Below are 17,799 nucleotides of genomic sequence, written 5' to 3'. Positions count from 1 at the left end.
GCACGTATTCCAATTGATCAAATAAATGGGTTTTTCACAAGTTAAATTCAGCAGCATTTTGTCGCTATTTTCTGTCTATTTTGATATGTTATATACATGCCGAGCCTGAAACCCCCTTTTTTCTGTACCTCTGAGGTTGTCAAGACTTATAATTTCTGGTTGACGCATGTTTCAATAGTCACACTCTTTAGGTGGGTTCTGTTAATTTGGTCGATTAGTAATCAGCTATGCTCTCTTGAAGTTCTAATGTTGGCCATATTATATATTACAGATTGAAGTCACTCTGCATATTCACTATCATCTCCTGTCTTTTGATTCCTACAATATTACATTGGTTAGTGTTTTGGATTTGTCTTATGAATCCACAATCTGCCCCTCATTGCTCAGATAATCTAAACTGTTCCTTTATGTTACTAGGTGATAGGTCCTACTGGTTATACTACCAATTACACTCAACCTAGTTACTTTTTGAAGCATAGTCTATTAACTGGTAGGTTTTCCATATTGTTTCATACTACTTACCACTATTTACAGTCACGTGATAGGTACTACATGATGGCTATTTACTCTCGTAGGTATTACTCAAAGTCATCTATGCTTTCCTACCCTATTTCATCTGATAACTACAGGTAGGTGTACCCAGGGGTCATTATACTTTGCCCCTACCCACCCAGCACTACCTACTAGGGTAAGAACTTGGTCTACTGGCTGATAGGGTTCAGAGTCCACTTAGTTGATTTTCTGGCCTTCTTGCCAAGTGCTAGTGGTCCCGCGAGGCCATCACCCATCCTCATATTTGGAGGTACTCATGCCCAAACACGGCAGAATTAAGATGCAGGAATATTCCCCACACTGCCACTGTCAAGAAGGCAGATTTATATAGATTACATAACACCAACACGGATAATACCGGAGTTGGCGAGGGCTCCAGTAGTGCCCAGTCACCCGACCTCCAGGCCATACTGTCATCAGTCTTGTCCTCATTGGGACGCATTACGGATAAGCTGAACTGTTTGGATGCTAATGACTGGCCAGTGACACCATCTGTATTGGTTACTCCAGAACCTACTGGTCTCTCAGGCACCCTGACTGGTAAATTCATTGGTCCACTATAAAACCCTATCATATTAACCCAGCTCATATGGTACCAGCACATATTAAGAAGGATATCTTGGAAGACAAGAATGTCAATCTAGATTTGCTACTGATTGCCTCCCAAGATATCCTGGAAAAAAATACATATTCCTATTGCGATGTGTCGGTTGTACTAAAGGCTAGGGACACCTGGTTGAATAGGAAGTTGTCTATCCCTGAGTTCGCCCTAGCTTTTGGAATTTATAGGGACGTGGTGTGCTCAGTTTATCCGGGACGCAGAGAGGAGTTTGACCTATATTTACACAAGTTGGTGCACCTGGGGCATTAATATGGTGGTACATCTTTTTATGATTACCACAGATCATTCTCTGCGAAGGCGTCTGCGGCCCTGGCTCAGTTTATTTTTCAGACAGACTGGAGTTAGTTGGATACAGAGCTATTTTGCAGGCACTTCACGGGCCTCAGGTCTCCAGCTTGTAGTGTTTGCTCTTCATCCTCACACACCACAAACCTATGTCCTAATACTAGCTAAATGCAGCATTTCCTTTTCCTACTACCTTAGCTAAACCCAAGAGAGTGATTAAGGACAAGCTCGGCCATACTATTGTGTTCCTTGCTAAATCCCAGATCTGCAATAACTTCAATGCAGGTTCCTGTGGATTTAGCGTGTGCCGGTTATTGCATGTGTGTTCCCTTTGTTTCAGGGCACATGCCTATTGAATTGTTTCCCAAACCCTACATGGCCTCAATTAATGTGACTTATTTCACCGACATACTGCAGAACCACCCCTCACCCCACTTGGTGGAATTTTTTGGTGTTGTGATTCACGGAAGGGTTCCATACGGGAATCATTTACATGCTTTTTAGCATCATATAATGTAAGAACCTACTATCCGCCCTCGCCAATCCAATATCGGTTAACAATCTGTTACAGATTGAATTGAATCAAGGTTTCCTACTTGGGCCATTTAGTTCCCCACCTTTCTCAGCTTGGAGAACTAACCCTATTGGTGTGGTCTCTGATAAAAGTTCAGCCAAGCAAAGGTTGATTGTCGACCTCTCTGCTCCCCACTCTTCTACAACACCCAGTCTAAATTCTCTCATTCCTTCAAAGGAATTTTCCCTGCAGTATGCTACTATTAATAATGCCATTGATGCAATTATGACAGCAGGGAAGGTGGCATGACTTAGTAAGTCAGACATCATTAATGCCTTCAAGCTCCTCCAAATACACCCTTCTTTGTGGCATCTACACAGCATTAAGTGGCAAGGTTTTTATTACTTTTTTACTCGTCTCACTTTTGGTGCAAAGAGTAGCCCCAAGATTTTGGATACCTTCGCCGAGACGTTTTGCTGCCTACTGCTCAATGTCTGTACATCCCCCACAGTTATTCACTATTTGCATGACTTGATTATTGAGAGTAACATATTACCACCTAGTAGCCTTAAAACCATGATCCAGCTATTCCAATACCTGGGGGTCCCCATCTCTCCTAAAAAAGACAGAAGGACCTGACACATTGATTCATTTTCTAGATTCGGTCAACATGCTTGCCAGTTTGCCTAGAGATAAGATTAAGCGCATCCTATCCAACATCAACTTATATCTCTCTGCTGAATCCTGTAACCGTACAGAACTGCAGTCACTATTAGGCTCCCTCAACTTTGCCATGAAAATTATCCCACAGGGCAGGGCTTTACTATCTAAACTGCTCAATCTGTTTCCCCGCTTTCTGGCAGATATTTTCCGCATTACACTACATGGGTCTGCCACAGCGGATTTACGCATGTGGCAGCAATTTCTCAGAAGATGGAATGGGAAAAGCATGTTGATCCCTTTACTTAACTCTGACTCCCTCACTATTTTCATGGATGCAGCGGCTACCTCAGGCTTTTCAGCTATTTTTGGTGATATCTGGCTTTGGGGGAATTGGCCTATGGAAGTGTATAATGTACCAGTTTTTTTCACCACGTCTGCCCTGTTCGAGCTCTACCCTATTATAGCTGCTGCAGTGGCTTGGGGAACAGCTTGGTCAGGTCAAGCGGTGAGATGTTGTTCGGATAATTACGTCATTATGGCTTTCTTTGCCCTGAACACAAATGGAAGGCTGGGCCTGTAGTTGTGGGAGGGGCATGATTTCCCTACTTAAGGACCACCAGACCCCTCCTCATTACCATTGATGGTCTGGCGATTTATCCCTCCCACCGCTCTCCTCAATAACAACAATACCAGGGTGGTCCCTCTTTATTACAGGCCTATCGCATCATCGGTTTCGGCATACCACAACCGACTGTTCATATTTTCTATTCTGTTATATGGTATAAGTTATATAAGTTATATACTGTCATTACAGCTTTCTATGCCCTGAGCACAAATATATATATATATATATATATATAAATCTATTCATTTATCAATAGTCAGAGAGAGACAGACAGACAAACAATTAATTAGAATTGCATTGCTTCTTACTTTGATTTTTCATCTTTGATTATCTAAAAACAAAAGTTTATAACTATGATATTTCCCCCAAAACAAAGGGGGAGACTTTATTCTTTAGAAGGAAAGAAGAAAATATATTCAAGCTGATCGGTACTATAACAAGTGTAAATATACAAAGATAGATAGATTGATCGATAGATAGATAGAGATATATAGATATGGAAAGGGACTTACATCACATAACATCCCTACATCTCATTGCCCTGCATTATTTTGCTTCAATCAGAATAAACTCTTTATTATAACACTGACATAATTTAAACCAAAATGTTGCTTCAAGATAAACATCTGTTAACTGCAAATTATAAATAAAGTCCTCTTTGCTTTCAGGCTGTTTTTCATCCAGCTGCACGATAATGGAAATGAAAATGCTTTCATCTTTGAATTATTAAGTAAATTTGAAAAAAAATAAAATAAAGTCAACCATACAAGAACATTTTTTTTATTGATAACTTCAGTTCTGACAAGATAAATGCAGAATGCATTCAAAAGAAGTGAAGGAGAAAACAAGTTGAAATGTACTTAAAATAAATGTATTCTGTTTTAAAATTCAAATTTAAAAGTATACCTAAACATAGAATGATTAGCAAAAATTTGAAATCTAGTGTCATCTTCCACATGTATAAATCTAATCCAAATATTTATGGTTTGTAGTCTAGCATTAATATGTCTACACTCCGTAGTATAGTATGTCAAGTGTTTAACCCAAAGCTCATTGACTTAATTGATCCAAATTTTTATGAAAATTGTGATATTCATCGATGTATATAAAAGTAATCCTTTTTATTTTATTTATTATAATCTTGTCAGTTAAATAGCATTAGATGGCAAACTCATAGATTTTCATAGATTTTTTATTTTCCTGATTAGTCACCCTAGCAGCATATACTAATGGGTAATCACTCTCATTCAGATTGAGAGCAATCCAAACTCATCTGACTTTGGGTCATTCATCTTTTCATAGGAAATACAAATATGCAAAAGACTTTTAGTACAAAATAAAAAAAAATAAAAAAAACACTAAATTGTGAACAGAATCGCTGATGTAATTTGTATATTCATAATGTACATGTTTTAGAATATTATACTATGCCCATATAGGGAATTTTTTTTAATAAAACATAGTTCCTCTACCTATGTGCATCCTTAAAGGGACATGCCTAGCTTGACTATTATTGATTTATTTGTTTAACTCCTTAAGGACCAAACATCTGGAATAAAACATGCCATGTGTCCTTAAGGGGTTAAACATTAAGCAAACACTTTTAAACAAATATACAAACCAAAATAAAACAAGAAAAACTTTGCTAAAAATAAGCAATACATGTTTAAAATTTACTATAAACTTGATCAGAATGCATTATAGGGCACACCTTTCAGCTAGGGGCATTTCTTCAGCCTCCCCTCCCTTACCAAACCATCTCAGATTTAGACCAGTGCACTAATGACAGAAACAGGGCACCATTTTGCAACAGGAGAGAGAAACATGACACTGGAGCCTGTTCTGATCACACTTATGACACTAGAGCCTGACCACACTAATCATGACACCGGAGCCTGATTAGACTCCCTCTCTTCTCTCCCTGTCAGGATGTTTCAAGGTGAAGAGATCCTAAAACTGCACTTGTGTAAATCTGGAAAATAGAAAATCTACAATACAATAACAACAGAAAAACATAGTGCAATAATGCTATAACACTTTAAAATGGTGAGTAGATACAAAATGGTCACACTCACAAACAGAAATTGATTGTAGGCGTTATCATAAACCTCAGAACTTGTGAAGCATCATGGCAGATATAGAGGAGAAAAAATATATAAAAATAATAGTGCAGAGTATCTTTGATAAAATGAACACTTTAATGTACAAACACACTTACAAAATAGAAGTGGGAAACAGGCACATCAATAAATCCAATCTCAGGATCCCTGGAATCAGGAACATCAAAATGACCAATGTCCAAAAAAGAGATGTGGAAATAAAATACAAAATAAAACCAAAATCAAATTCTGCACTACAATAGAAAGCCCTACGCGTTTCGTTCAGTAACCTGAACTTCCTCAGGGGCAAATGGATCTCCTAGTCTGCATGCCATCATTTTGATGTTCCTGATTCCAGGGATCCTGAGATTGGATTTATTGATGTGCCTGTTTCCCACTTCTATTTTGTAAGTGTGTTTGTACATTAAAGTGTTCATTTTATCAAAGATACTCTGCACTATTATTTTTATATATTTTTTCTCCTCTATATCTGCCATGATGCTTCACAAGTTCTGAGGTTTATGATAACGCCTACAATCAATTTCTGTTTGTGAGTGTGACCATTTTGTATCTACTCACCATTTTAAAGTGTTATAGCATTATTGCACTATGTTTTTCTGTTGTTATTGTATTGTAGATTTTCTATTTTCCATGTTAATCTGAGGACTGTGAGGAGTCCTTATCTACAATACTTCAGTACAAGGGTAATTGTTTTTAGAGTTTTTCTCTATCTATTTACCCACTAAGTGTGTGTCTTTTTTTATCCACGCTCTGGTGTATCTGGACATTTCTGTATTTACTTGTGTAAATCTGTCAGACATGCCCAATGCACATTTCCCACATTCCCAGGGACAGAACACAGATTTTTTAGGGAAGTCCATACTGGTGTGTGAAAGGCATAATACTTTGCATGCGGATGTCATCCATATAATCTTTCGATGCCAGTTTCTGCGCCTACCATGGTGACCACGGGTAACAGGGAATCAGGGTTCCATTCCATACAGGGACCCTGAGAAACGGCTACCACATGCAAGGAAGGCAGCAGGTGCACAAATCACCCACTCCCGACGCGGGAAGGTAGTGACGACAAAAAACAATACAGGACTCTTTAGAGGCCCTGTAATCGTAATGAGTCCACTTGAAATCCTTTAACTCTGATCACTTTGAGGGAAGTCTGCTGCAGCTGAAACTCCACTATCGCCTGCTGCTGCTCGCACAGTCTCATGAGGAGGAGAGCAGGAAGGCTGAAGTTCTGCTGAAGCACAGACAGGTGAACAGCAGCAGGGTGACAATGCCAAAAGCGTGCTCAGCTGCTACGGTGAATGTCACATCCTGTTCCAAGTTGCGGATCAGTCTGGTGATGGCTTCTGGTATCAAGTACTCTTTTTACTGAAGCTGCATCAAGGTCCTGGTATGTGGCCGCACAAACACTGGTGCTCAACACCAGGGGGCGTGCGGTTACCCTGCACCTTGTTAATCCATTACACACTGTGACTCCTAACTTCAACATCAAGCATACTGGGTCCCGGTCATCCGACCACCGCCCAGACAGTGTCTCCGGACTGCCCACCTCACTGTGAAACTACGAATGGATCGTTAAATCTATTACAAACCCGAACTTTGCAGTTCGTGTTCGCTCAAGTCTATTATGGATCCTTTGATCGCTACATGTATTACTTAGATAATTGGTAATTGTCGAGCTAATACATGCCGATGAGCGCTAGGGGACAGACGCTCCGCTTTTGCACCCTGCTCCCTCTTATGCTGTGCTGGTGCCTCTGTGCGACCAGCGCCTCTTCCTCCAAACTGTACACGTCACTCGCATGACCTTGATTCCATGTGGGGCCTAGGACCTCATCATCCTCCACATCATCTTCCACCCACTCCTCAACCTTGCTCTCCCTGCACACTGCAGAAAGCCACAGCAGTTGGCACCTATGTTTTTCCAGCATGTAAAGTCTGCAAAGGACATATGGAAATTGTTTTGGAATTTCCTCCAGGCAACAGTTTTTCCTATATACTGATATCTCAGTTTGACTTGTGAGGGTATTGCCCCAGAATTACAATATTGTTGAAGTACCTCTTAGCTATTGATCACTGGTTTAAATATAGCAGCTTGTTATCTGGTAGTTTCTAGTGTAGACAATATCATTCTGTTTTCTATCACTTAGATCTATGTAACAATTGTAGGTGTGAAACAATATTACAAGTGACTGATGTAGTAAATTCAAATTTCAAGTTCCATTTGCAAAAAAAATTCTCGCCCATCTTCTGTGGGTTATTGCATTTTTAAGATGTATACTTATTGTATCACACTAGCCATGCACAGGCAGATTGTCTGGCACGTTGTTTTGGTGTTTGTTTTTTAACTTTGTAGTTGTGTCTTTACACAATATCTTAATGTCTTTACACGACTCCAGCTTATATATAGAGGCTGGGTCACATTCTGCACTGGCCAATCACAGCCATGCCATTAGTAGGCATGGCTTTGATGGCTTCTAAGGGCACACGAGTCAAATGCTTGTTGATTGGCTGCCCTGCAGCCTTTGAAAACGCGCCATTAAATCGACGAACACCGAACTCCAACCACAACATACAGTGATATGTCCGTGTTCAGGTCCGGGGTCCAAAAAACCTAATGTTCGGTACGAACCCAAACTTTACAGTTCGGGTTCGCTCAACTCTATCCAAAAGCAATAGCACACAGGAGGGCAACTACAAACATATTACAAGATGGCACTACACGCCGACACGCATCAACAGTTTCTTCGCTAACACGCAAAACACCTGCTGGAGGTGTAAACATATAGCAGGAACCACAGGCCACATTTGGTAGCTATGCCCCACAATCCAAGATTACTTGGCAAATATAGCCGATCTCATCAACACCATCACGGGGACCAAACTCCAGCTGGACCCCAAGGTCATACTCTTCCTACTCTACCCCCAACCCATAGCCAAACACCAACTTATATTGATCAACCACCTGCTGACAGCGGCAAATGCCCTAATACCCACAAAGTGGAAACAAACTACAGCCCCGACTATCAGGGCCTGGATAGACAGGGCTGACTCCATTAGAACTATGGAGGAACTCTCATACTCCTTCACCACTAAATACGATGAATACATTGCCATCTGGGAAACCTGGTTGACATTCCTCAGAAAGTAGGAATTAGTAGGTAAAAACCACAACATCACTAGGGACAGGCTGGGAACCCAATGTCAAAGTTGGCTCTGAATCACCCACACCAAACACACCATAAGGTACCGCAAAACACCAGTTGACACGAACACAACTTGACCCGAGTGGCCACTCCAAAAGGGATGAACAAACCTGACACATCAGGGAAACAGTGCACACAACCATAGATAGGGTGAAACGTAAGCAAGGAAAAGGGTTGGATTGACTACCATTCTTTATGAACTAATACCATGTCAAGACTATCTTTTAGTCATGTTATTCCCTTACAACCTAGTGGGATAAAGCTACTACTGTGATCTTTGTTACATATTTTCACAGATTCCAGATTTAATTAGTCCCTGGCCTTATATTAAGTCTAGGATAGCCTTATGCCTATCCCACGCATGCTTAAAGGGACACTTCAGGCACCCAGACCACTTCTGCTCATTGGAGTGGACTGGGTGCCAACTCCCACTACTCTTAACCCCGCAACTGTAATTATTGCAGTTTTTCATAAACTGCAATAATTACATTGCATGGTTAACTCCACCTCTAGTGGCTGTCTACTAGACAGCCACTCGAGGGCACTTCCTGCTTCATAGCAAAAATTGTATTTGCTAGAGCGTCGCTGGACGTCCTCACGCTGTGTGAGGACCTCCAGTGTTGCTCAATTCCCCATAGGAAAGCATTGAAAATCTTTTGCAATGCTTTCCTATGGGGAGACCTATAGCCGGCGGGCGGGATCAGTCTCGCCCACTGGCTGACGTAATTAATGGGAGGAGCGACGCCGACCCGAAACCACCGCGAGGGACATCGGCGGGATCTCAGGTAAGAAACCTGAAGGGGTTTTCACCCCTTCAGCTACCTGGGATGGAAGGTGGGAGGGAGAGGGTACCTGCTGTGCCAGGAAAACTGATTGTTTTCCTGGCACTGGAGTTTCCCTTTAAACTCTCTCACTGTGTTAACCTCTACCACTTCAGCTGTATGGTTATTCCATGCATCCACTACTCTCTCAGTAAACTAATACTTTCTGATATTATTTTTAAACCTTTGCCCCTCTAATTTAAGACAATTCCTCTTGTTGTGGTAGTTTTTCTTCTTTTAAGTATAGTCTCCTCCTTTACTGTGTTGATTCCCTTTATGTATTTAAATGTTTCTATCATATCCCTCCTGTCTCGTCTTTCCTCCAAGCTATATATGTTAAGATCCTTTAACCTTTCCTGGCAAGTTTTATCCTGCAATCCATGAACTAGCTTAGTAGCCCTACTCTGAACTCTGCATACAATACTCCAAGTGAGGTCTCACCAGTGTTTTGCACAATGGCATCAGCAATTCTCTCTTTCTACTGCTAATACCTCTCCCTATACAACCAAGCATTCTGCTAGCATGTCCAGCTGCTCTGTTACATTGTCTTACTACCTTTAAGTCATCTGAAATATTTACTCCTAAATCTCTTTCGTCAGATGTTGAGGTTAGTAGGGTATCAAATATCCTATACTATGCCCTTGGGTTTTTATGTCCAAGGTGCATTATCTTGCACTTATCCATATTAAATGTCAGTTGCCACAGCTCTGACCATTTTTCTAGTTTACCTAAATCATTTGTCATTTGGCTTATCCCTCCTAGAACATCATATCTTAGTATCATCAGCAAAAAGACATAACTTACCATCAAGACCTTCTGCAATATCACTAATAAAAATATTAAAGAGAATGGGTCCAAGTACAGATCCCTGAGGTACCCCACTTGTAACTAGACCTTGCTTCGAATATACTCTGTTGACAACAACCCTCTGCTGCCTGTCATTTAGCCACTGCCTAACACATTCAACAATATTGGAATCCAAACTTAAAGATTGCAGTTTATTTATGAGCCTTCTATGTGGAACAGTGTCAAAAGCCTTACTTAAATCTACGTCCGCAATATCTACTGCACCACCCTGATCTATTATTTTAGTTACCCAATGAAAAAAATAAATTCAATTAGTTTGGCATGATCTCCCTGAAGTAAACCCATCTCTGATCTTGAAATCCATGTGTTTTTTTAGATGTTCAACAATTCTATCAAGGTTTCCATCACTTTCCCCACTACTGAAGTAAGGCTTACTGGCCTATAGTTGCCCGACTCCTCCCTACTATCTTTCTTGTGAATGGGTCCAACATTCTCTAATTTCAAATCTTTTGGGACTACTCCTGTTAACAAAGATTGGTTAAATAAATCCATTAATGCTTTTTCTAGCACACCACTAAGCTCTTTTAATAACTTTGGGTGTATTCCATCAGGTCCCATTGACTTATTTGTCTTTACTTTTGACAGTTGAAATAGAACCTCTTCCTCACATGTAAACTCACATGTAAACTCACATGTAACAAATTACTCATTTGTCCTTTTTCCTAACTGAGGCCCCTTTCCTTCATTTTCATCTGTAAATACTGAACAAAAATATTAATTGAGGCAAACTGCTAGACCTTCCTTCTTTTGTTTTTAATCTAACTAATCATTGTTTTACTTTCCTTTTTATGTATCTACAAAATGTTTTATCCCCCTGTTTTACTGACTGTGCTATTTTATCTTCTGCATGTGCTTTTGAAGCTCTTATAACTTGCTTAGCCTCTTTCTGCCTAAACATATAGATCAAAAAAACGATATGTGCTGGCACTCAATTAAGTGTTAGGTGCCGGTATTCGAGGTATAACCCCACAAAAAACCTCCTAATCAATATCATAAACAAAATATGAATACCGCACTCAATCAATGACATTAAATGATAGTTAAACCTATGTTCAATTTCATAGTATTTATTGAAAAGCTTTTAAGAATAATTCATAAAGGTAATGGAATTTCATCAAAGTAGCACAAAATTCATCCTATATACACCAACTATATACATATATATAGACACAGTATCCTCCTATGTTCAATGAATAGTTCAAAGTCTGTACATCTGTATACATTGATTGGTGATCTTAAGCGCAAAAATAAAGCAAAAGTCGTGTGGGAAAATGAAAAATAAAACGGTGAAACAATAAGAGAAAACTCTAGGAAAATCGAAAAAAAGTGTAAAAAATGAAAAAAGTTGAAGAAATGAGAAAAATGAAAAAATGAAAAAAAGTGAAAAAAAGAAAAAAATGAAAAAAAATAAAAGAAATGGAAAAAAATGCAAAATACTAAAGTCCTGATAAGTAGCCCATTCACAGGAAAGCCCTACGATTGACTTCAATCTACTTACAGCAGAGCCTTACGATTGACTTCATTCACTACAACAGGATTGACCAGCTACCAGCTGATACAGGGTGGCGATCACTTTTTCTACCATCAGGAATTCGTTCCATCCCTTCCATTCAGACCATCTTTCACAGACTACAGAATCTTCCTACAGGATACAGCATAAAGAAATAGACGACATTGGTGAGATCAACCCACAGATAGTGGGTAACATATAGTGCACTATATACTGGACTGCTACTTATCAGGACTTTAGTATTTTGCATTTTTTCCATTTCTTTTATTTTTTTTCATTTTTTTCTTTTTTTCACTTTTTTTCATTTTTTCATTTTTCTCATTTCTTCAACTTTTTTCATTTTTTACACTTTTTTTCGATTTTCCTAGAGTTTTCTCTTATTGTTTCACCGTTTTATTTTTTCATTTTCCCACACGACTTTTGCTTTATTTTTGCGCTTAAGATCACCAATCAATGTATACAGATGTACAGACTTTGAACTATTCATTGAACATAGGAGGATACTGTGTCTAGATATATGTATATAGTTGGTGTATATAGGATGAATTTTGTGCTACTTTGATGAAATTCCATTACCTTTATGAATTATTCTTAAAAGCTTTTCAATAAATACTATGAAATTGAACATAGGTTTAACTATCATTTAATGTCATTGATTGAGTGCGGTATTCATATTTTGTTTATAAACATATAGATCTGTCTGTCTTCCTCACTTTTTATAATTAATAATTGCCAACCTTTTTGTTTTTTACTATTTTGGCCACATCTACGGAGTACCACAGTGGTTTCTTTATTTTTTTGCTTTGCTTGACAAGCTTAATGCAATTGTCTGTTGCCTTCAGAAGTGCAACTTTTAAATAATCCCATTTCTCCTGGACTCCATTTCAACTGCTCCAGTCTGACAAAGACTCCTTTACACATATTCTAATTTTAGTAAAAAAAAAATTCTAATGTCTAAATCTCTTGTTTTTGTGTGGTGTGACTAAGTCACTGTTCTTATATTAAACCACACTGACTGATGATCACTGGATCCTAAACTTTCACCTACAGTAATATTTGATACCAAATCTCCATTTGTTAACACTAAATCTAGTATGGCCTCCTTACGAGTTGGTTCCTCAATGAGTTGTTTTAGAGACAATCCCAGTAGGGAGTTTAGAATATGTGTGCTCCTGGCACAAGCAGCTATTTTGGATTTCCAGTTCACATCAGGAAGATTAAAGTCACCCATGATGATAACTTCCCCCTTCATTGCCATTTTAGCTATTTCCTCAACTAGTAGATTATCTAACTCTTCTATTTGTCCTCGGGGCCTGTAAATAACACCTACACGAGTTACTGTGTGATCTCCAAATTCTAATGTAACCCAAACGGACTGTGTTCACCTCACTAACTTTTATTAGGCTAGATTTTATGCTATCCTTCACATACAGGACCACTCCTCCCCTTTCTTGCCTTCTCTATATTTTCTATAAGAGTACCCTAGTATTGCTATGTCCCAGTCATTTTTCTCATTATACCATGTCTCAGTTACAGCCACTAAATCTACATTCTCAGTTTCCATTATTGCCACACGTTCATGGATCTTATTCCCTAAACTGTGAACATTTGTTGACATGACTCTAAGCTTATCTTTTTTTAAAACACTAGTTACAGTTACTTTCTGTGCTTGTTTTGGGGGGTGTGGTGGAACCAGCCCCGCCACTTGTGCCTGGAGAGGACTGCTTGCCAGCCTCTTGCCCTGCGACTATGGCCCTGGGATGTATTGCCCTTCTAGGAACTGATTTGGGCATGTTGTATTGTATTATGCTGCTACTGGCCCATTAAGAACAATCTGGGGACATACTGTGGAGTTACTCAGTGGCCACCATTTCATGTATCAGAGGCACATGGTGAGAACAATGGATGAAGCACATGGTGAGAACAATGGATGGTGGCCATTTTAACTCACAGACACTGTTGTGACTTTTCTACACTGTGCCATCTCGCCGGTATTTGGTGCACAAAGACATCGTGCAGTAGTTTTAAACTATACAACAGGGGACACATTATACAGTAATTATTTTTCATATATCCTGTATATGTTCTGCGAAATCTGCATTAAACTGTATCTTCCAAACTACTCAATGGATCTGGGTGAATTTTGGATATGGTCACCCAGATCCCCCGGTTCCGAGGATATACTTTATGGGGTTTATTGGGGTCCCTGTGATATGTTTTATAAAACTGAATTTCTCTGCCTGTGATAATTATATTACCCATTGTGTTCAGTAATCATATCACAGGCAGAGGGGAGGATTTTGTGTGGGAGTGTCTGTGTGTATTGTACGGATTGATTAGTTGTATTTACAAACCCTGTGGGCAGTACTATGTTTGTGGATTGTGAATAAAAGAGGCTGTATGTGCCAGTACAGTCAGTTCTGCTTGACCTCAAAAAGAAGTGTCTACTCGTTATTGGGGGAATTTGATTGTATGCTGATCGCCAGGAGTGTAAGCTGATTGTATGCTTTTCCTGTTCAGCTGTTTACAGCATTCAAATGCTTGATAGCATTTGTATGCTTCTCCGGTTCAGTGGTTGTGGTGTCTGCTGCAGTGCTTGGAGTCCTCAGGAAGCGCTAGGAACATCCTTCAACGGAGGTACCCAGTCGGGGTGCCCATCGATCCGTTACAGGGGGCAATTGGATTGATGTTTTATCCCCTTTTTGTTCCCCCCTACTAGTTTAAATACTTCCTAGCAAAACATCTGAACTGCTCGCTGAGAACATTTGTTCCCTTTTGAGAAAGATGCAAAAAATCTTTTTTGTACAGTTTATTTCTATTCCAAATAGAACTACCATGAGAAACAAAGCCAAATTCCTTCTCCCGACACCATTCACCAAGCCACAAGTTAAAGTTCCTAATACACATCTGCCTGTCATTTTGAGTGTTATGGGAGATCATCTCGGATCAGAGCACCCAGTTTACTGCTGAGATGACTCACCAACTGTGGAAGTAATGCTGCATTAAACCGATCCTGAGCTCCCCATACCACCCACAGACTAATGGCCTGTGCAATCATTTCACATTGAAGCAGATGCTCTATACCTTTGCAGCGACTCGCAATTATTGGGAAAGATTCCTGCAGCATTTCCTGTTTGCATATCGGGAGGAGCCCCAGGAATCTACTGTTTTTTCTCCATTTGAATTGATATTCGGACGGAGGGTTAAAGGGCCTCTAGACCTGGTCCGAGAGCACTGGGAAGGGAGGGGAAGCAGGAAGGAACCCCCATCATCCCATATGGGCTGGAGTTTAGGGACCGACTGGATGCATGGCAACTTCCAGTCGGCACAAAAGTGCCAGTGCACCTGCCATGATCGGGGAGCCAGGAGCCGTAGTTTTCAAGTCGGTGAAAAAGTGCTGGTTCTGAAACCTGTCCAACACAACAGGCTACAGGCTGTTTCGCAGGGCCCATACCAGGTAGTTGAATGGATGTGTGACACTACCTACATTATCAGTCCTTGCTCGGGTGACATGGTTAGACACAGGTTGCATGTTAACATGCATAAGCCTTCCCACGAGCGCTATATTTGCTCCAGCCTTGGAAGATTTTTACAATCTTCCTCTGCCTGACCTCCTGGAAGACTAAGTGTAGACCGGGTCCATAGAGGAGGTCCAATTAGGGGACCAGCTGACAGAGAGGGAAATCAGGCAAGTGCCGCAGATGCTATTGGCCAAGAGGGAGACATTCTCTAACCTGCCCAGGTGTACCCCACTGGCAACCCACTGAGTAGAGACCTCCAACCAACAACCTCTGAGGCAAACCAGAGGTGGTTTGGGAAAATTTGAGGCAGGAGATCCAGGAGATGCTCAGACTAGGGGTAATCGAACTATCCAAGAGTCCGTGGGCTTCCCTAGTAGTACTGCTCCCAAAGCGGGATTGGAACCACCCAGTTCTGTATAGTCTACCGGAGGCTCCATGACAAGACGGTCTCAGATGCTTACCCCATGCCTTGTATTAGATAAGATGGCTCAGGGCCAATACCTCACCCCAATTCGTCACCCCATTTGGCCTGTACCAATTTAAGTTCATGCCATTTGGGATGAAGAATGCCCCAGCCACTTTCCAGAGGATGGTGGACCGGCTGTTGGATAGCCTCCAGGATTAGGTTTGCACATACGATATAGTCATCTACAGTGACACTTGGGAGGAGTACCTGTTACACATAGGAGCGGTACTGGATAGGATTAGAGAGGCAGAGTTGACCTTGAAACCTAGCAAGTGCAACCTAGGGATGGTAGAAGTGCAGTACCTGGAACACCAGGTATGGTGTGGGAGGCAGAAGCCCGAACCAGCCAAGATAAGGCAGTAGCGAAATGGCCAGGTCCCCACACAAAGATCCAGGTAATGGCCTTCCTAGGGACCGCTGACTACTATAGGAAGTTTGTCCTCAACTACAGTGCCCTAGGTAAGCCCCTCACCGAAGTGACCCTAAAGAGCTTACCTTGACAAATCTACTGGACCCCAGAGTGTGAGCAAGCATTCCAAGCACTCAAGGGTTTCACAGATGCCTCCATGTTTGGATTAGAAGCAGTGCTGAGCCAGGTCAGGGATGATGGCAGAGAACACCTGGTAGCTTACCTCAGCAGAAAAATACTACCCCAGGAGGTGAGCATACGCCACCATCGAAAAGGAGTGCTTGGCGGTGGTGTGGACACTCAAGAAGCTGCAGCCCTACATCTATGGACAGCAATTCACACTATTCACAGATCATAACCATTGGTGTGGCTTAACTCGGTCACTGGGGACAATGCCAGGCTGTTACGTTGGAGCCTGGCCCTACAACCATATGATTTCACTATTCACTACAGACCCGGTAAGTAAAATGGGAACACTGATGGGTTGCCAAGGCAGCCGGAACTGGAGAAGTGATCTGAGAATACTTCCCCTGACATCCCTAGGCCGATCCATTGGAATCAGACTGATTATGCCGGCTTGTGTTTAAGGGTGAGCTGTGTGGCAGAACCACTGCCTATTTGTGAAGTTCCTTTTATATTATGTGTGTTTCCCACAATTTTTGTATTTTGTACCCCGCTCCCCGTTTGGGAGTGCTACCACGAAAGGAACCCATTTGTCTCCCAAATGGGCACAACCCCAATATCCCATTTAGAACGCAAGTTAGAATGTTCAAGTAAAACTTTCTCACCTCTGTCATCTGTGAGAAACTGCAAGGGTAACAATTAATGAGGGCACCCCTGGGTGGCTGCTATTTTGAAAGACAAACACCAGCCAGGAGGAGCGTTCGTGGATTGGTTCCTGACTTGTTCATCTCCCGAACAAGGACCTTCCCGGTGCCCCATTAGAAAGTTCACACCATTTAATCAGAACGTTCGCATTTGCAAGTTGCAACATAAATGTGAAACCGCAAGGGAAGTAATTAATGAGCGCTCGCCTGGGTGACTGCCATTTCTTATAGACGAACACCAACCAGGGGGAGCAGTCGTATCCAGAAAGGAGAGACTTCTTTTGCCTGGTTTTCACTCAGGGACCTCGTGAAAGGAGACAGGTCGAGGAATGTAATGCTTAGAGGGTCCCTGAGGTAGGTGTGGACACTTTTGCAGCACTGGCTAGTTTGGTTGGCTTTCTCTGCCTGGGAGACAAGGAGACCAAAGCTTGTTCCAGCACTTTGACTCCCAGGCACAGAGGCTTCTGGGATGTTTTTGGGGGTTGGAGACCCCCCGCCTGAGTAGTGGGCTTTCTGTACCTGGGAGACAAAGGAACAGCGAACCCCCTCTCCCACGCTTTGACTCCCAGGTAGAAAGGATCCTGGGATACAACCCCTGTCTATGTGTGTTGGAGACCCATGCATGGGGATATGCATAAAAGCCGAGTGTGGCATAATACAATCATGTTGTACTTCCAGAACTGTGTGTCGTCCAGTTATTGGGGGGAAATGGGTCTCTTTATACTTTAAGTGGTTCCTGAGCATGCTGAAGAAGGAGATTAGCAGAACAAAGCGATCAGGTTTACCCGTGG

Source organism: Pelobates fuscus, chromosome 4, assembly GCF_036172605.1.
Source record: "Pelobates fuscus isolate aPelFus1 chromosome 4, aPelFus1.pri, whole genome shotgun sequence".
NCBI lineage: Eukaryota > Metazoa > Chordata > Amphibia > Anura > Pelobatidae > Pelobates > Pelobates fuscus.
The sequence above is the reverse complement of the archived record's forward strand: the minus strand, read 5'-3'. Positions refer to the sequence as shown.